Below are 22771 nucleotides of genomic sequence, written 5' to 3' on the forward strand. Positions count from 1 at the left end.
AAAGTCAAGATATCCTACTTTCTCTTCACCTAGTATGCTCCTATTACAAAAGGCCAATCACAACAAGGCCTTCATTGTTTCTTGATCCTCTCATAAGTTGACTCAATCTATCAAGAAATTTCCATTACAACCAACTTGTTACTTGGGTATCTTGGGAGCTTCTTTGGATGGATAGATGCACCACCAACCCAAATGTATGTGAATGTTCGAAACTAGATGAAATATGCATCAAGAGCTATGATATGTGCCTTGGCCTCATCAGAAAATCTCTTCCCATAATCCCCTTCGATGAATTGAATGATGAAAAAGATGAAGCCATCATTCACAATTCTATACTCCTTGCTCTATGGTGAGAGCTTCTTCTTAACTAGCTAAGGATATACTATATACGGCCATGCATTAGGATCTTGCATATTGCCCTTCTTGTACAATCTGGGATAGTCAGTGGCTCTTGTTGCAAGTAGATATACCACATAAGAAGTCATATAGAACTTCTTCTTGTCCTTTACTATCCGCAACTAGTCACACAAGTTCTCACTAAGTGTGGTGGCCCAATCTACTGGCATCTTTGTGTGTCTAATGGTCTTAATGAAGTTAACCATGAAAGGAGCAAGATGACCCACTGCAGGCAATCCCATAACTCTGCTAAGGAGAATAATTTAATATCCAATTTCATCCTTCATTTATCCTCAAGTCATATCTACTTTACTAAGTTTCTTCCCCCGAGATGGCTTCTCAATGAAGTATTAGGAATATATGATGTCGATGGCCTCCTGGCATTGATCCTTATGCCACCTCTCAGCTGCTTCATATGAAAGCATGATAAACTGATCGGCTCTAGGTAGGTGAAAAACTCTCTCAATATTATTAGGTCATAGTTCTAAGACCACTTCCTCAATGATGCTCTTTACAACCCTTTCATCGAGAACAAAATACCAAGATAGGGTCATAATCAATTCAGCTAACTACACGGTCCTAGGATGTGATGCTGCATTTACCAACCTAGAACAAATTAAAGCGGATCTCAAAGATGATCTTTTGCTTGGGTTGTTACACACTCTCAAGAACACTCCCAAGTCCATGTGTCCAAGTTTTGTGTCTTTGATCTAAGAGTATTCATCATCCAATCGTGATTTTAGGATAATGCTTTGGAACTTGTACACAATTGGTTTTGCTACTGATTTGGATGTTGACGCCATTTGATTATATTACTTGTGCGTCACAAAAGAGGAAGGGAATGATTAATTATTGAATATATAAAATGTTAAAAAAAAACTGTCCTCCTAGAAATCATATTTAATTATTATTATTATTATTTTTTCTTTCTCTTTTTCTTTTCTTTTTTTCTCTTTTTTGACTTTACTAAAAAAAATTAAATTAAATTAATTTTTTTTTTTTTGAAGGGGGGGATTTGAGGCACGACAGTGGCCCAAAGGGTGTGCACCACGACGACTACATGCACGTGCTCAAGAAGGCATGATGGCAGTTGCACGCGTGCATTTAAGAGGGTGAGGTGGTGGCTGTGCGTGCATTGAAGGGTGCACGTCGGTGGCCGCATGTGGCCCAGAAGGTGTGCATAGCATGCCCAAAAGGGCATTCGTAGTGTGTGAGGGTTGCGTGGAGGTAGGGAGGGAAGGGTTTCCATACCTTTCCCTCTTAACTCTTCCAAAAAATATAGTAAGAAGGGGAAGGGGGGTTTTATAACCTCCCTTCCTTCTTTGCCTTTGCAAAGTGCACATGCCTCGATGCATGTGCGCATAAGATTTTCTTTTTTCTTTTTTCGACTCTCAGACTCATAGTTCAATAGTCAAAAGAAGAAAACTTGGTTAAATAAGTTAGAATTTTAAAGTCAAAAGCCCAAAAAAAAGAAATCTTGTGCGCGCACGCTTTGCAAAGGTAAAGAAGGAAGGGAGGTTATAAAACCCACCTTCCCTTTCTTACTACTTCATTTTTTGGAAGAGCTAAGAGGGAAAGGTATGGAAACCCTTCCCCCCTACCTCCATGCAACCCTCACGAGCGTGTGTGCAACCATAAGAGGAAGCGCCTAGCCCATTCCCTTTGGGCCATGCACGGCCACCATAGCCATGCCCTTTTGGGTGTGCGACGTGGCACTGCATGCACCCTCTTGGCCACACGTGGCCACCACTACATGCCATTTTGGACATGTGCGCACGGCCACTATCGCGCCCTTTTAGGTCATGCGCTTTGCACTTCCTCTTGTGGTCATGTGCGTGAGTGCGTGCAAGGGTTGCGTGGAGGTAGGGGGGAAGGGTTTCCATACCTTTTGCTCTTAGTTCTTCCAAAAAATGAAGTAGTAAGAAGGGGAATAGGGGTTTTATAACCTCCTTTCCTTCTTTGCCTTTGCAAAGCATGCATGCCTCGATGTGCGCAAGTGCAAGAATTTTTTTTTTTTTTTTTGTTGGGTTTTTTGACTTTAAAATTCTAACTTATTTAATCGAGTTTTCTTCTCCCGACTCTTGAACTATGAGTATGGGAGTTGAAAAAATTAGGGGGTCTCCATTCCTAGTAAGGAATGGGGCATGTATTGTGGAGACCACAACACTATTTAGTGCTAAAAATACCACTGCTTTTCTAGAACTTACATTCACAAAAAGGAAATCTCATAAAAGTGGAAAATACATTTTAATGTTGATGCCTACAAAAATAATCTGTTGATTTAGCATAGGTGCAAACTTCATTTCTTCACACCATTGATCAAAAGAAAGTATAGCCACCATCTCATTGAGGAGAAAAAAATGAAATCACCACTATGATTCATTCTTAAAATTAAAATTTCTTGTGAGAGTGTTAGTAAGTGTTTTAGCCCCAATTTTAAACTTGAAAATCTCATCCTCCTAATGATTTTTTCCTTGGCTCTCTTGAAATCACCTCTAGTCCATGTTGAAAATGTTGTCTAAGGTAGGTTTTAGATAAAATTTCATGATAGTGAACCAAAGTGCTCAAACACTCAAGTTGAAAAGCTTCCTTTATAACTTTGGGACCATATTACACATGGTTGAAATAGTTCTGAATAACTTTGTACTTGTTGAACAAGTTTAGATGGTTCAACAGTTTTGAAAGGTTTAGTTAGCATTTCAAGATGATGTGATCGATGTGTTTAGATGATGGATGTGCTCTTGTGCTCCCTTTGTCATACACCATATGAGCCTAATTTGAATCTTACATTTAACATTGATTCAAATGATGCATTGGAAAGAATGAGAAAAATGATACGTTTAGAGAGACATGGACCCTAGCAAGTAAATGCATTCAACAAGTCAAAGAGAGAACCTCCATTGCTGAAAGGAGTAGATCCCTATATACATATACTAGCTTCATAGAAGGGACATTCATTTTCTGTGAAGCATGCCTCATGTGATATAATTTTGATAGTAATAGAGGCTCTAAACCCACAACACCAAAATTCTCCCTTCCTAAAGTAAATTTAAAGAACATTATGAGTGATTTATTTACAATTGTAGTAGGGAGAAAGATATAATATATCGATCAAACATCCATAGATGAAAGTGTGAGAAAATAGTTGTTGTGAAGATCATCAACTTCAGTGACAATAAGGATTAGAACTCTGTAGGAAATGAGAGTCAATCCACCAAGTGTGATAGTGTGGAAAATTTTTCTTAGTATGAATCCATTAATAGAATTACTAATGAGGTTTTCAATGTCTAAGATGTGAAATAAGTTGGATTTGGTGAATGAATGCTCATGCTTGTGTATGGAAGCTTTCTTCCAAAATGAAAATGGAGTTGTGCCACAATGGTATTATAGATGCTCAAGTTTGAGAGTGAAGAAAAGTTACAATATGTCAACAAGCTAATGCTCTGAGATATAGAAGGAAACAACTTCTAGTCATATATTCACAAATCATGGTGTTGTACAACTCTTGGTGATAGGTAATATCAAAAACCATTAATTGTCCCTTTCTTCACCAATTTTTGAATGCAGAAGTTGATGATGCCAAGAGGAAATAACTATAATAGAAAATACACTCGAATAGGGGACTGCGACCAAGACTTCCTCAAGAGGAAGGATTCTCACACTCCCTTCTAAGTGACACTTGTCTCATGTTCCCATGACATGGCAAACAATTGAGAAGAGAGCCAAGGCATATGCTGCCAACACTTGATACACATTGAGGAAGGTGAAGCTATTCATGTCTAAATTGGAGTGGGTGCTAAACAAGTCAAGGTTTACATCTAGATATGGTCCTTACACAAATATAAAGAGGCACCTTACAAGAGCTCCACAAACCCTGATTAACTAGCTCAAGTTGTAGTGGAAAAATCAAGAGACCTAAGTCATAGATCATAAAGTATTGGATATAGGCATGGATGATAAAAGGAAGCTTTCATAAAAATGTGAACACTATTATGGAGATGTCACCATCATTTGAACAATGGTTGGTGGAATTTATGGGTATTCAAATGATGATATTTCCATCCTCACACTTTGAAGGACTATTTTGACTTTTGAGATAGAGATCTTTTCAAGCATCAAATACCAAATCAAGAGGTGCAAACCTAGGAAATGTGTATGAGGCCCAAGATGTTCTTCAATTGGAGGTGGTGCATTTATAGAGCTTGTTCCCTTTTACCCAAGAGGGGATGGCAAAGGGTTGATAAAAACTCCAAAGTTATTCTAGAATAAAGTATCAAATCTTCTTTTTGTTGAGTCTCCTATTGATCTTGGTTGGTCATATTCAAACTTAAGTTTAGACCATACATTTGGAGATGCTTCAATAACTATGGATTTAAAAATCTTTCTTCTAAAATGGTTCAACAAATTCCTTGAATATAGATCTAGAGAATTTTTCCCTCATAGGAGAAAGCTATGTAGGTCATTATATAACACAATTAGTAGACCATCTTTTAGTGTATAATAAAATGACCAAAGGTTTTAAATCCAACATCAAGGGCATTGCTGTTGGAAATCCACTTCTTAAGCTTGATGTAGATGCAACAACAAGTTAGGAATATTTATGGTCACATGGACTAATTTCTAAGGAGACCAATACTACTATAATGGATCACTACAACTTTGATGATTACGTTATTAGTGATGATGGACATAATGTAAATAGGAAATTAGGAACTTCATGACTATGTCAATCAGTATGATGTCATACTTGATTTTTTTTATCTGTGAGGCCTCACCCCGACCCTTCGTAGCCTTATTTTTTACTTAATTATTTTGATACTCACGACTTGAGATGTCGAGACATTATCAGATACTCGAATATATCATATTATTTCATGTTGTGTGATGTATTTTCAGATATTTGATGTCTGTCATTTAATGTTTTATGTATATGTATGTTGATGAATTAAGTAAAAGGTAGGATTAAAATTTTGATTTAAGATATTTTAAATGGTTAAGAATTGAATAGGATGAGAGGAACCCTAATTTTGTTATAGATGGATGTTTTAATTTATGTGATTCCTGATACGTATATATACATATGTACATGTGATTTTTGGGACTACTGATGTGTGCAATGAGTGTGCAGATATTTTAGCCTAGAAAACTAATGAAGGAATAGAACTGATCTCTATGTGCTAATTTTGGAAACCTTGTTGTTTGTAATTCAAGTATTGTATTGTGAGATGTATGTATGTATCTTTTTGTGATCAGTAAATGTTAATGTTTGTAAATGGTGTTCTTATAGTATCACTTGACACTCATGAATTGTGTATGCCCTCCAGCATGCTGATTAGGATTATTTGTGTAACCTTTGGACCTAAGTTGGTTTAAGTTAATGTCAGTTGCTAATTTGGTTCTTAATCAAGTTTAGTCATTCCTTTCTGAATTAGTGCTTAATCTACTTTGTTAGAGTTGTTAGATGGTCCTATTTATTTCGTAGCTTTTGTTTGGCTCTAAACCTATTCCTAAGGCTTTAAAACATGAAATTTTTATACCTAAGGGGTATGGGTATGGATTAGGGGTCTTTTCCAACCCCTAAGCCCCTTTTATTAACTTTTTAGGTCACTCAAAAAGTCTCTTTTTTCTTTTGTGCGAAAATTGACTATGGCTACCATGAGTTGTCTCACCTCACCTCCACTTAGTGGTTAACCATAGTATGGGTTGAGTTAGGAACTTCTAGATTTGTAGGTGAGTGGGAGAAGTTATTTTTTTTTTTTGGTGGTTGAGTTTGAGGCTTATTTAGAGGACTTTCTTGGAGTAGTTTAGGTTGTTATCCAATCTCTACATTTAGAAAGGAGTCTTGAAAGATTGAAGCAAGGAAAGGAAAAGCTCTACTCAAACTTGTTCTTTTGCCATTACTTCTTTGTGTAGGTAGAAATTCTCATCTCCCTTGTTTAGATTTTCATGTTTGTTTCATGCTTATGCTACCTTGTTGATGTTTGAATGCTTGTATGATTGTGGGTATGTTGGGAAGATTTGAAAACCATGTTATTTTGGATGATTTCCTTTCATGTTTATGTTTGCAATTTTGAGATTTTCTTGCATGGGTGTTTTGGCATTACTCACCCTTGGAGAGGGAAAAAGTGGCCAATTTGGGGAAAGGTCCTTTTAGTTGGACTCGAATAGTGTAGAGTCTCTTCTCAGGACGAGAAGAGGGAGAGAGGGTAGGGTGTTATGAGCCCCTACCTGTCAGCACAAACCACGTATGAGTTTTGGCATGTAAGAATGGAACAACAAAAGTTCTTGATTTATAGCCCCAATTGGGCACCTAGTTTGGTGTTGTGTCTGACGTCTCCTGTTGGAAAAATCCACCTTTCCCTAGTTTTGATTCATTGTAAATCCTATTGTGAAAGCCTTGTATGAATATGCATGTTTGAATTGTCTCTTGGTCCTGCTTGTTGACACCTGATCAGATTCTATTCCCTCCATGATCTTAGCAATGTGTTGCAAAAAATGATATTGATCCCTTGATAAGGGATTTGAAGGAAATTTATTTGATTGTTGAAAATTTGGTATTGAAATCCTATGTAATTTTTATTTCAAAACCTTTCTGTAATGGCAATGACATCGGGTTTTCTTCCTGGTTCTTTCCCGACTGAGCATTTGAATTAGGTTTGCCAATAAAAATGGTGATTGAGTAATATTGTTTATCATGAGATTTAATCATAATTTCCAATTATATGGATGCATTTCAAAAATAGGATGAAATGATGATGGTTTAATTAAGTAAAATTTCAAGTTTTCTTTAAGTTGAAAATGAAAATTATGTTATGAATGTAGGTTCAATTTTTAGGATTTTTGGAAGCAAAACAATTCTTGTGCTATAGTTAAAATGGATCATTCAAATCCTTGGTATATTTAACTTGTAATAAGTCCTATTAGATTTATTAAAAAAAAATACAACCCCTCTTGGTAAATCAATCAACTTCAAAATCAAGACTTTAAAAAAAAAAAAATTCCCAAGAGAGCAAAAACTCTCTAGTTTTTGTATGAGAAATTATATTTTCCTCTTGTAACAGAGAATCTTTACGGATTCTCCTAGATATTTCCTTTTGAATAAGATAAAGAAATTAACTTTTGAATGGATAAATATATAAATTTCATTAAACTTAAAAAAATCAAAATATCATAATTATCTTTGCATGATCAAATCACCTAATTAACTTTTTCAAACTTAACTCTTCCCCAAAAATAGGCAAATACCTTTTTGACCTATTTTATATTATATCTACTTGTTTTTTTTTGGAGGGACCTAACATGACCTTAGTGCTAGCAAATGGGAATGGGGCAAGGTGTCATATTTGGCATCATAGTCAACCACATGAATGTATGATAGATGCTTCTTCTTTAAACAAATCTTCCACCCTTCTCTTTTTTCCTTCGCTAGTGTTGGTGTTTTAAAATGCACTAAAACTACTAAGCGACAAAATGCTTAATACCAGAATGACAGTACATACACAATCTAAAGACTACCCAATTCTTATTAACAATTGCATATGCAAAGTATTTGGACCCAACTTCAACAAAACCATAGATGGCTTTCTACTCTTTTGGCTCTGCAAAACCAGGGTGGGTATACCCAGGGATGATTCAAAACTGGAACAACTATGTGAGGATTATTCTTAGTTTCATTCTGATTCTCATTTCAAAAATCCTCAAACATATACGTAATTCATTACTAACTTGATAAACACATCCCATAAAATAGATATGGCCAAGAATTCTTTTATAGATCTGTATATGTTCTTAACAATAGTGGCTAATTGAAGCTAAAACATTCCATGTAGACAAATGCTGGCTAGCTTTGAAGATCTACAAGAAATAAAAATAAAAATTGATTTGATGCTGCATTTTGATAATCATTTATGATGTTCTTCTCCTTCAGTTGAATCAATTTGATCAGTGCCTAATCCGTTGGGGTTTAGAGTCTATAGCAAGTTCTTAGATCTAGTTTGTTGCCTTACAAAAAATTCTATCAGCTATTCTTATTAGAATCCATCATTCAAAATCCTTTCCACTACGAAAGAAACCTTATCACATTCATCAAAGATTTTATTTAATCCATTGAATTAACAACATTGATAAATAGATATACAACCTAACTAGAATGCATTCAATTTCATAAGCCTTTACTTATACAATATCAAGACAACCAAGTAATTGGAAGGAGACAAGATTTAGAAAGAACTGATATGGGGACAGTTCACAATTTGTATTCATTTTCTTTGAAAATGGTATATCCTTTACAATAGATTCAAAATGACCTTCAGAAAGAAACACAGCTCATTCTATATTCATGTATTCTTAGAGAATTGATAGGGAAAATACATCATAAACTTGATTTCAAAATTTGGACCAAAAATAGACAAAGCATATTGCTTAGAAAATAGAATTTGGACTATTCTTTAGCCTTGGAATCTCACCTAAATAGTGTGAGATGCAACAAGCTTCAGGCTAAAAGAAAGTTTCAGGTGTCTTTTAAAAGATACTGACATACATCTATCATAAAAGACAAAAGAAACTAACAGAAAGGCTATTACATCAAGCATTCCTTGGTGGGTCCCTTTCTGTTATGCTTCTCAATTGTTGAGACAAGAAAATATGATCTGATTCTTCAATTATTCTTCATCCTCAGAGTAAATAGCCATGAGGTTTGAAAGTGATGTATCATCTTCAGTTACCTACAAACTTACTTTAACCTGGGGATTTTCCATGTCCTCATTACTAACTACAAGGGTAACTTTTACTTTTTCATCTTCCTCCTCATCATCTTCTGACATTTGTTCTATAAACTAATTTTTCCATTCATTATAAGCAGCATCATCTGGCCAATCAAAATTTAGAGCCTCTCTTTGTATAACCAGTAAAGAATTTGAAATTTCTTCTAAATCATCAAGCTCTTTTCTGATGTCATTATAAAATAACTGTATCTTTACCAACTCTTCGTTTGTCCTTGCCCAAAACCAATGGCCGGTTTCACTCATGATGTTCCTGATCCTTTCATAAAATATTTCATCCAACTCCTTTTTCCACTTTTCTTTTTCCTTTATTGTATCAATAGATTCTAAAGCACAAGGAAATAAAGTGAATTTTTTAGCAATATACTTGGAAAAACAGAGTGTTAATATTTTTTGTAAAGAATCCCTTTTATCATCAAAATCTTCTTGTTTATTTAACAAATCAAAAATTTTCTCTACTTGATGATAAGGCATTTGGACGGCAGATATACATATAATTGTAATATCATTATTCCTCTCCCTCCACTTCTGTGCAGGGGGAATCAATTTATCCTTATCTTTGTTCAACTCATCCATGAGGGTTGCAATTCTTGTCAACTGATCAAATAAGGTTGACCATTGTATTTTATACCTTAAATACATCACACCCGACTTTAATTTTCCTTCATATTGATTTTTTAAGTTTACTTGCAACTCATGTAAATTGGTTTTTTCTTCTTCAAAGTCTTTTGCAGTATAGAATTGGGGACTTTCAGGGTTGTTTGGTATTTCAATAATAGGGGTTGCTCCAACAAATGACTATGAAGGGTATGCAATTCTAGGTGCATTGGATTCTCCCACCTTTCTTTTCCCAAGTATCTTCTCCATTTGAAACACCTTGTTTTCAAGTGACTATATCTGTATACCTCTTTCCTCATATGCTTTTAAGACTTCTTCAAACCTAGCATTAAGTTGGGTAAACTTATCTTCTTCTTGGCTAGATACAACACCACCCAATTTTAGCACTTCTAAGGCCATTACCATTACTTGTTTACTACTTACCTCACTGGCCCTATATACTGTCAATGTACCAGCATGCTCTACTATGGGAAACTCAAGCATCCTGGTATTTTCCCTCTTATCTATGGACCATATAACAAGGGCTTGGTGGTCATCACTAAATTTGACCCCTCTATGATCTTGTAGTACTTCTTTAGTAGTTGTTAGTTGAACATCCTTTTGCTTCCTTATTGAATAAAAAATAATAGCATTTGCTATATCCCATTCTGGTAGAAGGCGGACTCCTAATTGTCTAACTATTTGCCTCTCATCTTTAGAAGTAAACTGGGCAAAATCATTCAAAAATTTTGACTTTACCTCTTCTTTAATAACCAAGTCGAATTTATCCAGTTGCTCAGCCTTGATCTTCTCACAGTCTTTCTCAAAAAATTTCATATATAATCTCCACAAAAACTGTGCAAAAACTCTAGACCTTAACATTAATAAATCTTTCAGAAGCTTGGGCAACGATTGGGTCAATTTCCTTACCTTGGTAATCAGCAATGGTTAGGTCCAAGGAAGCTATAGGAGGTTCTTGTGGCTCTCCAATATCCAGGTCTGTAGAAGTGACAATCACATCCCCTTCTCCACCCATTTGTCTAAGATGTTCCCTTAGAGATTTCTCATCATCTATTTGGATTAGGGACTAGCTTGGGGAGTATTGTTCCTTTTGAGAAGAAGAAAACCCCTGCTCTAATTTTTGTCTTTTTGGAGAGCTAGCTGTAGATGGACTTCTTGACCTTGATTTCTTATGAGGGGGTGTTTGTTGCACATTTTGAATCATGACATAACCTACCCTTTTTTGCAATGTATATTGGCCAGGAGCTACCATATTTCTACTGCTTATTCTTCTTTGTACTTCTACTGCCTTGTCTGGATGTGCCTTAACAAACATAGCTTTCTTTTCATTCATGGTTTGAATTATTATCGCAAAATTATTCATTAATGCCTGTATTTTGGCTCCCCAATATTTTTTATCTTTCAATGGGTCATATTGGGGGTCAAAAGCATTAATGAATTTTAGGGTTTTACTAAAAACTATCCATTTCTCTTTCCTCAATTCTTGCTCCTACAATGTGAAGATATTTTTGATTATATCTTCTGGATAGTAAACCTGATGTACCATATAGGAAGCTCTCACCCTTTCTTTTAATAGGTCATAGAATCCTTCAGGGTCAATGAATCGAGCGTGAGACTCTGCCATGTTATACCTATTCAAAAAAAAATTTAAGTGCTTCCACCCCTTTTTGACAAAGACAAAGTCATGCACTATAGTAACCATTGGAAAGAAAGTGTCCTTCTTAACCAATTCCCTCTCATCTATAGTACCTATCTGCCATAAGAGCTCAGCAATCCCTATCTTCAAAGGCACATGAAACGGTAGCACATGAGGTTTTCCCAAAAAACCATAAACTCTTATCACTCTTGAAACATTGTAGGTAATTATATCCCCCCAGTTATGACTGACAAGTAGCCCTTTAGCATGGTCCTTAGGTCTAACCAATTCTAATAATGCTTGTGGGATTCTAGGGCTATCTCCTCTTAAAAGCAGTCTAAGCTTTGATGCAAAATACCTATCAAATCTTACATAGCTAGCATCTGTGGCTTCTGAAGTCATATCCACACTCCAAAACTGCACTAGATTCCTCTCTCCATCCTTTGTTGTTTCCAACTCCATACCCCTAGAGAAGAAAGTATATCCTTTATATAAGCATACATGCATCATCAATGAATACCAACATAATGGTTTGTTTACTTTTCCCTTTGCTATTCCAACCAAACCATTGTGAATCTCTTTTGCTAGAAAAGTGGCAAAATCTAGAATGGTACTCATTCCAAATTGAAGGGTTTGAGCAATTATAAGGACAATAGAACCTGGAATTTGATCACCTTTATCTATCCCAAAGATCTTGCAAAGAGAAAAATACAGTGCTTGAGCTCTCAAGTTGAAATTTCTTCTCAACAATGGCTCTAGGGTACTGGTTGTAATCATATGCAAATTATTGACCTTGGCGGCATGCTCCTATAGTGGCCCTGTTCTCAAGTACATTCGTTGTGCATCATATCTGGCTTGCAAATCATCCATATCAATGATTTCATGCACAACGCGGTTAGGGTTAAGGTTGAAAACCTCAGGGTAAACCCTAAAAAGATTGACTCTAGAATTAGTTTTTTACCCATCCCATGATAGGATCATACTTCTTTTCTAGGTCCATCAATAAATCACTATCAAAGAAAATAGTGGGGACTATTAATTTTCCAATATCAAATTCCCAAACATTACTCATAGGAGTGTCCAATTTTCACTCTGAAAACCATTTCTTAATCAACTCTAGACCTCCCATGGCAACCTAGGCATCCCTTATCCAATTAGCTTTGTCATAAAAGCCTTCTGCTACAACTATTCTAGGATTTTTTAGAATGAGTTCCCTTCCCTTAGTTAATTCATGCACTGATAAGGGGAATTGTTCAAGAAAATCATCATGCACAAAATGTTTTAAATAATCCTTTTGACCAGTAAACTCTTTTCGGGGAGGCATTTTGAATGAACCCTAAGAAATTCACAATAGAAGATGCTTCAAATTTACTTAGAAAGTCATAGAGCACTTACCCACCAGAATTCACACTTCTACACTATATGATGTCTTCTATAATTTTACTGGAGTATTAACCAAGAATTTTTGTGCCCTAGATCTAAAATCTTGAATGTCCTAATGTTCTTTCTTCACTTTAGTGGTTCATTAATGGTGAAATCGTGGGCTCTTTTCATAAATTAAAACCACATGCACAAGGTCTGAATCACATTTACTCTCAGTAACCGTTGCCCGCAATTTGCACTCAAGTTTGAATCCCATCCATAGATTTTATTAGATCAGATGGTTCTGATTTAAATATAACAAGCTTTATGACTTTTAGAAAAATACTACGTGTCACAATTGTGCTTCCCCGCATTACTTAAAAACCTACAACTTCATAATGCTAGGATGTGTCATTCGTTGATCAAGACAAGATCAACAATCAGAATAATCCACTTTTTATTAACAACCAGCTAGTTGAGATGACCAATAAGAAACTGCCATATGAGCTCATACTATCTGACAACATTCCACGCCAGCAGATCCTGTATCTTCTTCTAAGAAAGCAAGTAATTTACATGATCTAGTTCATGTGTCGTAAATGTGCTTCCCCGCATTACTTAAAAACCTACAACTTCATAATGTGGGGATGCACTAACCATAGATCTTCAAAAGATCAACGGTGATGCTGACTCCACCCTGCTGGGCATCTAAGCAAAATTTTGATGTCACCACAGACACGTGTTTGCAGGGTGCATCCCTGCTTTGTTTAAACTTCACTCAAATGCAAAATACGAGGACACACCGTTCGTTGATCAAGACAAGATCAACGATAAAAAACAACCCTTTATTTCATGCTCGCATTATCCACTTGGGCCAATGATATGACTATTGTTAACCCGTGTGTTCTGACAATTGCATTTATTTTTGACACCTTTCTGGCCCACATGGATGAGTAGTTCCAACTAAGCACAATTGTCAAATCCTATGGCGTGATTTCTACATTCTTCATAGTCTGGTCTGACTGTGACACGCACCACAAATGTGCTTCCTTGCTTTACTTAAATTCCTAAATTTAATAATGTAAGGATGCGCTAACTGTAGATCTTCAAAAGATCTACCGTTGATAAGATTTAACTTCATTCAGCAACTAAAATCCTTCAGTGCACATCTGGAAGTACACGTCATCCATCATTTACAGTGTAGCACACTGAATCAGAAATACCTGACCCCACTTTGCTAGACATTGCAAATGTGGTTCCTCACTTTGCTTGAAAACATTCATCTTCATAATGCAGGGATGCCCTGGCCCTTGATCTTTGATAGATCAACGGTGTTTGAAAAAACTCTTCAACTTGGCGTCCTTTCAAAAAGAATATCGCAATTAAAGGAACATGAAAGGTTTATCACAAGGATTGAAAAATATTCTGATGTGAACAAAACATTAGGATAAAATATCCCACCAAGATACTTGAAGAAAAACCCCCCCTTTTTTTAAAATTTGAAAATTAGGGCAACATAAAACCAAGGTATAAGGGTTTTTTTATGCACTTAGGGCCTTTTTATGGATAATTTGAAAGCCAAACCCTGAGAATTTAAAGGGGAAGATACAACTTACAGAACATGGCATAACTAGGGCAATCTAACAATTTTCAAGATTTCACAAAATAAAACCCTAGTTTGCAAGAAACAAAGACTTAACTGATTTTTCATCCAAATAACAGAATTTTTCTGTATTGTGAAAAATCACACAAACAACTAGCACCTAGCCTTGAAGACTGGGTCATGCACTTGAGGGGAGGAGACAACACCTGTTTGATGGGACCTTGGATCTGGCGCAACATTCCTTGTAATTCACCCTAGCATGGGCAGAAGGGTGGGCAGATTGGGAGTGGATGACAATGTAATTTCTTTGAACATCACCCTTCTCTAACAAATGCCTTGTCAACTACTTGCTTGGGGATAGCACTTAGACCTCTTGAACTGCTCGCCTAGCCTTGGGGAGTGCCCAAAGGGGATGTGAGGTCAGCTTGGCAAGTGGCCAAGTGGGAAATGTGTCTTAGTGGCTAGGTGTAGGGTTAAGGGTAGTTAGTAGGTGGTTAGTATAGGTTTAGTTTATGTTTTTTTTATTGTTAGTATTACTTTTAGTTCATGTTTAGTTAAATTAGTTTGGTTTTAGTATATATATATATTTTAAAAATTAAGTTTGAAATTATTAGTTAATTTTAATTTTAGAATTAGTAATGAATGGTATGATGTTATGGTTATTTTCTTTGATGTTAGCTTTTAGTTAGTTTATATCAAATGTTAGAAGTTTTTAATTAGTTTTAGTTCAATAAGAGTTAGTTTGATGTTATTTAGATAAGTATTAGTTGAGGTTAGTTTAAATATTATGTTGTTAAATTTAGATTAATATTAATTATGTTAGTTATAGTGTTATGTATGTTGTTAATATTATTATTATTTTTAATTAGTTGTAGCATGTCTTGTTGAACATAAGTTACTTAATTTAGTTAGTTTTAGTTTAATTATGTTTTAGTTAACTTTATTGCTAAGTAATAATTATGTTTTGTTAGTCTAGTTATAATTTAAATATTTTAAATTAGTAAAGTAAAAGTTTTAGGTATAATGTTAGTTTGGTAGTGTTCCCTTTTATATATGTAAAGTTTTCTTTTAATTAGTTTAAATTTTTTAGAAATTTTGATTTATGTATTAGTAATTAAATGGTTATATAGTTAAATGTTAATTGGTTAAGTTTTTAATTTGATTAGTTAAAGTTTAGTTATTTTTAATATTAATGTTAATTTAGTTTTTGAATATTTTTTTTAGTTTAAATTTTAAAGATGGTTAGTTAGTTTAATTTTTGAGTATTAATTAGTTTAATTTAAAGGTTATTGGCTAATTAAAAAAAGTTTAAAAGTAGATTCTATTTACTTAGATATTTCGACCCAACTAACTCAAAGTCATCTACACTTTTTAATTTAAATAATTTTAACTATAATGTTCTATAAGAAATGTAAGAACATAACTTTTGTCGATATCAACCTAATAGCGAGAGCATCCAATTTTAACAATGTATGCCTTCACATGATATGTAACTTAAGATGTAATGAAGAGAATCTTTTCTTGAAATGTGATTTAACCTTATCGAACTTTGAGCATTCTAATAATTATAATTTAAAAAAAAACAAATTGTGTGTTTTTGCCCATGTAGTTTGGGCATGACATTATCCATCCCTTGTTGAACAAGTACTTCAATCGAAAAGAAAGGTGACCAAAATAAACTTTGGGGTTGATGTTTGTATGACTTATGAAATACACTTTTATTTCAACTTGCTAGAGGTTCTATTTGCATTGCATGCAAACATAACTAAATTACCATATCTCTAGAGTATGTGTAGTAGTGTATTGAATTGAAACTTGCTTAATGGGAACATCAAAATTCTTCTAGTACTAAAGAAAATAACTAAACAAGGTGTCTGTGTTTGGATTTTTAGTGGTGATCAAGACTCTAGAGTACGTTTAGAGGGTTCTTGATCACTAGTTCACCAAATGGTAGATGAACTAAATTTGAGAGTGTTTATTCCATATGGTGCATGGTCTGTGATTTTGAGCACTTGGGTGTAGTAAAAATCAATGGAAGCATGGACAACTCATGTGAAATGTTTGACAGAGTGTGAGCACTTCCACGAAGATAGCCTAAATGGTAGCTTTATTAAGAAATTTGAGTCATCGACTAAGAAAGATTTCCCAATCAATGTAGAGCATTGAGTTATAAAAGACTTAAGTGGTGCAATCACTTTGAGTGTAGGAGCAATAAAAACTCAGTGTTAATGTAGTTAGATCTCAAAATAAAGCTAAGAAAATCATTCCAGTATGATCAATCTAATCGTCACATTGACATTAATACCCAAAGTTGACCATGAAATATCAAAAAAGTATGGGGTCAAGTCATTAATCAATTAATTTCCTCATACATCACATGAGGTTAAATGAATTATATAGAGTCCATCACCAATGATTAATTGGAAACATTTATGATGTTATAAGTTGTGATGTTTGATTATTATAAAGGATATAGATATTATGTCATCAGGGGATGAGGATGTAAAGAAGATGGAAAACCACACATTCTTAGAGAATCAATTATCCAAAAGGTTATGAGAACTAAATTTAAAACTAAATAAAGCATGGGAGGAAGATTATATATGGATAGAATTCAACAGAGAAGTGGTTCTTCATTCTTAGCGGGGATAGGCTTTTCCCTTTCTACAAAATTTATGCTACAGGGACTATTGGGGTTCTTCTTTTTCTAAGCAGGCAAACTACGTGCTACAAGTAAGGTGGGTTTAGAATGTATAGGCTTAGTAGTTCTTGATGGATATCAGACTTCAAAATTCTCTTTAACATTTTAATAGCTATGTCATGTTTTAGTTTTCTAGCATTCTACTTGAACAAGATTTTTTTTGGAATGAGAGAGTTTGCTTTGGGTTATTCACTATCAATTTAGTATTGAGTTGATATTGAACTATTAAAGTCTCTTTCTGATGTTTGATAATTATATTGTGCAAATGTTAGACAAGTTGTTCATTTTATCTTTTCTATTTCTTTTAGCTATTATTTAGTTATTTTCTTGCTATCCAAGAATAGCGATTGCATCCTTCACTTTTAGGTTAAAAGCATTGTAAATCTCATTCTTTGCATATCTAATTGGGGAGTTGTCCCCTATAAAATTTAGAGGGCGCTTGCACAATCCAATGGCAAAGCAACCCAAATATTGGTAGATTATTCTGTCTTCATTTTGGGCATTCTTGAGTCATTTTTGTAATCATTTTGTGAAAAGATAAATTTTTTCACCAACAGACAAAAAATTGTGCATAATTAGATTACTTGCTATACTTCACAATTCTTTTGATTGTCAATTCTTCACACAAAGGGTAATTTCACATATACCAAATTGCACTATATCTCACATCACATATCATTACTTTGCATGGCATTCATTCATTCATATCATACTCTAACTTTGCGAATGAAGCTCTTTACTTATACCAAACATATTGGTAAACTCCTTCGTAGTTGGCTCACATATCATTCTTGGAGTCGGCTCATCAAGAATTAATAATTAAAACAACTATTCAAGTCATTTAACACATTCTTCTAACATACTCTATTCTACACTTTATCATCATTGCATCACTATTTCCTTCATAACTTGAACTCAATTCATCATTCAGACATGCACACTAGTATGCATTATCAATATGACATCATGTATCTCTGGTTAATTATGCAAGAGAATATTCCACTATCATCAAATCTTGTCATGTTGTTGTAACACTATCTAATACTTAGACAATTTTCCTTCATGAATAATCATAACTAATCTACAAAACAAATATGTTGCCATAAATGACAAGCATATAACTTACCTTATCTGATTGATTGGTCATATTGCCAACAATCTCCCCCTTTGCCTTTGATGGCAACATTTTGGGAAAATTGGCTAAGTCCCAAAAATGTTGTCATACCAATCAAAATAAGTAACCATAACACAAAAAAATATTTTATTCATTTTTTGAGAGGATTACATCCTATATTACTTTGATTACAAAGTTTTCTTGAAGCAAAACTTACTACTATACTTCAAAATATAGCTATAAATTATATTTTTTCCTATTTCTCCCCCTTACAATTACAATTTTCCATATTTTCCCCCCCTTTGACATCAACAAAAAAGGTGCCAGTAAAAGGAAAAGAGAAATAAATCTTAAAAACTAGTAGCTAAATCAAAACTTGGAGAAACAATCACTAAAATCATTCCTCAACTGCATAGGGTGTTTCTTCCAACTATCTTTTAGTGCAACAGATACATTAATTAGCACACATAAGGCATCTGCGCCTAACTTTGTTGTGTTGACATTTGTAGCCATGAATTTGTCATATGAGGACTTTGCTACCATGCATTCCTCCAACTAATTTTCTAGCAATGTAACCTGTGGTGATAAGTGATCTCTCAAAAGAGTGAATCTGTTAAGAACTTTCTCCTTTTCTACTTGTAAATCCCTAATGTTTTTATGAAGTGTTTCCATTGTATACTCAATAGTATCTAACTTTTGATTTTGTTTTAGAAATTTGACAGTGAGTGTTTGAAGCTCAATTACCTTTTCTTTAATTTGATCATCAAAACATTGAAGATGGATGTATGCCAAGTTGCACTTAGCATAAGCCTATTTTCCTTCTTCTATACTTTGTCTTAATGCCTTATTGCATACATTCAAAGTTTCTATACCATTCCTTATATTTGTACACATGGTATTAAGGAGTTTACCATCATGCTCCATTTGTGCTCAAATTTTAGCCACATTAGTTGTTGGAAATGAGAATAGAGTAACTGAGAGGGGGAGGGGGTGAATCAGTTACTAAAAAAACTTTCACAGTCCCTAAGATGTCTGAATATACCCTTGATCTGATTAATATAAAATGCTGAAACTTGATAATGCAGAAAATGACAAATATTAAGAACTGATATGTTATCATGCAAAAAGCAATTTAGCAATTAAGAACACAAGAGACACCAGATTTAACGTGGAAACCCAATATGGGAAAAACCATCAATGTAACTAGATATTGTTTTTCACTCTTCTGAAGTGAGCCCTATTAGGAGCCAATCCTATTAAAGGTTACAAAAACACACTATTAGGTGTGACCCTGTTAGAGGATTTAATCACCCTATTAGGAGTGGCCTTGCTAGAGGTCTTTAGAACAATTCAATTGAACTGTCACCTTGTTAGAGGATTTATTGAATGGCTGTTAAACCAACTCTATTAAGAGATTTTGAATTCACTGTTACAATGGTTAGAAAGCAACAATGAAGTGACTTGATATAATGTACAACTTATCTTTGCTGATTACAAATCTCTATTGTGCTTGGCTAGATCCTTACTGATCAAATGCAACTTTACAACTCCTTCAACACATCTGATCCTTCATCAGACTTTGCTCAACATTCGCATTTTCAATTCATACTATAATTCGCATTCATAACTTCTTTTTCACAATCTCACACTTTAATTCATAACTTGAATGACCATATATACCTTTCAGACTATCTTAGTTGGCTCGAGTCACTGACTAAACAAACAATTACAACAGTTGGCTAGAAGTAATTAATTTGCAAATCCCTATACTGGCCAACCCTGCACGGTAAATTTTGGTCAAAAAATAATTCTTGCGTTAACCAACTGAGCTTGGTTAATACAAAAAACTTTGTGACAATCCTTCAATCGTTGGGAGAACTCGATAAGTACTAACTTTCCTGAGATAATTGAGTGACCTTGGTGGAAACTACACTTTGGAGACTGAGTGAAGCTTGGTTAACACTAACTTCTCCATGATTCCTTTGATGACCGAGCGAGCTCGGTGGAAACTACCCTTAGGAGACCAAGTGAAGCTCAGTTAACATTGACTTCCACATTTCCTTCATGGACCAAGTGAGCTCGGTGATCACTATCTTTCACCTTTCCTTTGTTGACCGAGTTAGCTTGGTTAACACTATCTTCCACATTTCCTTCGATGATTGAGTGAGCTCGGTGAACTTGAGACTAATGACTGATATGAAATTTGTGTGACATCAAGGACAACATTATCCAAAAATCTCCCTCTTTGGAATTGATGGCAACACAACATGTCATAATAGAATGAAATTTTGAAAACAAGTCCAACAAGATAACAAACTTCTCCCTCTTTCAATAATCTCCCTCTATTAAGGGACTTCATGGAAAACTTTTCAAATCTCACAATTTCAGAAGGATATGGCAGTAAATTTCTCCCTCTTTGACAACACATGCCAAAGACAATAGAAGTTAAGTGAATTGTAATGTACCTTTAGCACTGATTCATATGCAATGATTTTTTATTAAACTACATCAACACATAGATCTTCAATCTTGTATGCATTGATGCATCACTAGAACTCATTTTTAGTGGACTTTAGATAGGGGAATGACCGCTAACTTACCTTTGAGATACAAAAATGCATCCTTAGGTAAAGGCTTTGTGAATATGTCAGCAATTTTTTCCTTTGTATGGACATTCCAATCTGATCTCCTTGTCTTGCACCAATTCTCTGACAAAATGATATTTTATTGCAATATGCTTGGTCTTGGAATGCATTACTGGATTCTTAGATATGTCGATTGCACTAGTATTGTCATAGAACATGACAACTAGTTCTTTGATTTCCATCTTCATTCCTTGCAATAACTACTTAAACCAAACAATATTTGAATAGTTTACTACTACAGCAACATACTTTGCCTCTGCTGTAGATTGGGATGTACAATTTTTCTTTTTTCTTATCCAAGAAACCAATCTCTTTCCAAGAAAGAATGCTCCTCCACTTGTGCTTTTTCTGTCATCAAGGTTTCCTGCCCAATCAACATCAGTAAATACTTTCAAATCCAAATTACCTCCAAATTTTTACCATAAGCCATAATCTTCAGTTCCTTTTAAATATCTCATTATTCTTTTGATTGCCATCAGGTGAGTTTCTTTTGGCTTTGCTAAAAATCTTGCAACAATACCAACTGCAAGGGCAATATCTGGCTTAGTATGAACTACATATTGCAACTTTCCAATCATAGATATATACAATGTTTGATCTACCTCTTTGGATTCATCATCTTTGGTAAGTTTCAATCCAGTACACATAGGAGTTCCAATAGGTTTACAGTCCTCCATACCAAACTTTTTCAATATCTCCTTGATGTATTTTGATTGAGTGATGTAGATGCCATTCTTATTTTGTTGAATTTGAAGACCAACAAAGAATTTTATTTCACCAAACATAGACATTTCAAATTCCTTGTTCATTTGTTCCAAAAATTCTTTGCAAAGATCATCATGCCCTGTGAAGACAGTATCATCTACAAATATTTCTGCCAAGACAATTTTATTATCTGGTCCTTCCTTTATATACAAGCTACTATTATCATTAGTTCTTTGAAAACCAATCTGAATAAGATAGTTATGTAGTCTTTCATACAATGCTCTAGGGGCTTGTTTCAGACCAATGCCTTGTGTAATTTGTAGACCATGTTCTTTTTATCTGGATCAACAAAACCTTCAAGTTGTTCAATGTAAACCTCTTCATCCAGTATTCCATTGAGGAATGTTGACTTGACATCCATTTGATAAACTTTGAATCCTTTGTGAGCAGCATATGCAAGTAAGGTTCTGACTCCTTCCAATCTTGCAATAGGAGCAAAGGTTTCTCCATAATCTATGCCTTCTTCTTGAGAGTATCCTTTGCATACCAATCTGGATTTGTTTCTGGATACCTTACCATCTTCAGTCAACTTATTTCTAAATACCCACTTGGTTCCAATTACATTCTTATTTTTAGGCCTAGGTACAAGAGTCCATGTCTTGTTCTTCTCTATCTGTTCTATTTCCTCGTTCATTTCCTCAATCCAACTATCATTTGCCAATGCATCTTTAACGGTTCTAGGTTAAGAATCAGTAGGTAAACAAGTATTTTTTAGCTTGCTTCTTGTCAAGGTTCCTTCAGATTTGTCTCCAATGATTTGATCTGATGCATGATGTCTTTTGACATATTTAGCTAATACAGGTTCTTTTCCTCTTGAATGAGTTTCATTGCTTTCTCCTTGTGCTTCAATTTCATGTTCAGGCTGTTCTGGCTTGGTAAGAATTGGCTCGGGTGCTTCAGACTAGACAAACACTAGCTTGGTAATGTCTGAGTGTTGCTATGGCTCGGTTTGAACTCTTTGCAACTCGGTTACTGATGACTTGGGAGTTGAGGATTCTTGAGTTAATAGTATGCTTGGTATAGTATCTGGTTCAATGTAAACAAATCTTCTATAATCTTTAGGTACCTTTTTGCTTTCTTCTTTAGATTTGTCTGCAAACTCATCAACTTTCATATGTGCACTTTCTATGACTTTGTGAGTGGATAGATTT

General features: G+C 34.6%; 1 pseudogene; it reads left to right on the top strand.

Annotated features, from left to right (window-relative positions):
• Window positions 1-2065: 2065 nt before the first annotated feature.
• Window positions 2066-22536, top strand: LOC149537660 (serine carboxypeptidase-like 42; annotated as a pseudogene).
• Window positions 22537-22771: the final 235 nt, after the last annotated feature.

This window comes from Cupressus sempervirens, chromosome 9, assembly GCF_028749045.1.
Source record: "Cupressus sempervirens isolate cs-2001-9-10 chromosome 9, ASM2874904v1, whole genome shotgun sequence".
NCBI classification, from domain to species: domain Eukaryota; kingdom Viridiplantae; phylum Streptophyta; class Pinopsida; order Cupressales; family Cupressaceae; genus Cupressus; species Cupressus sempervirens.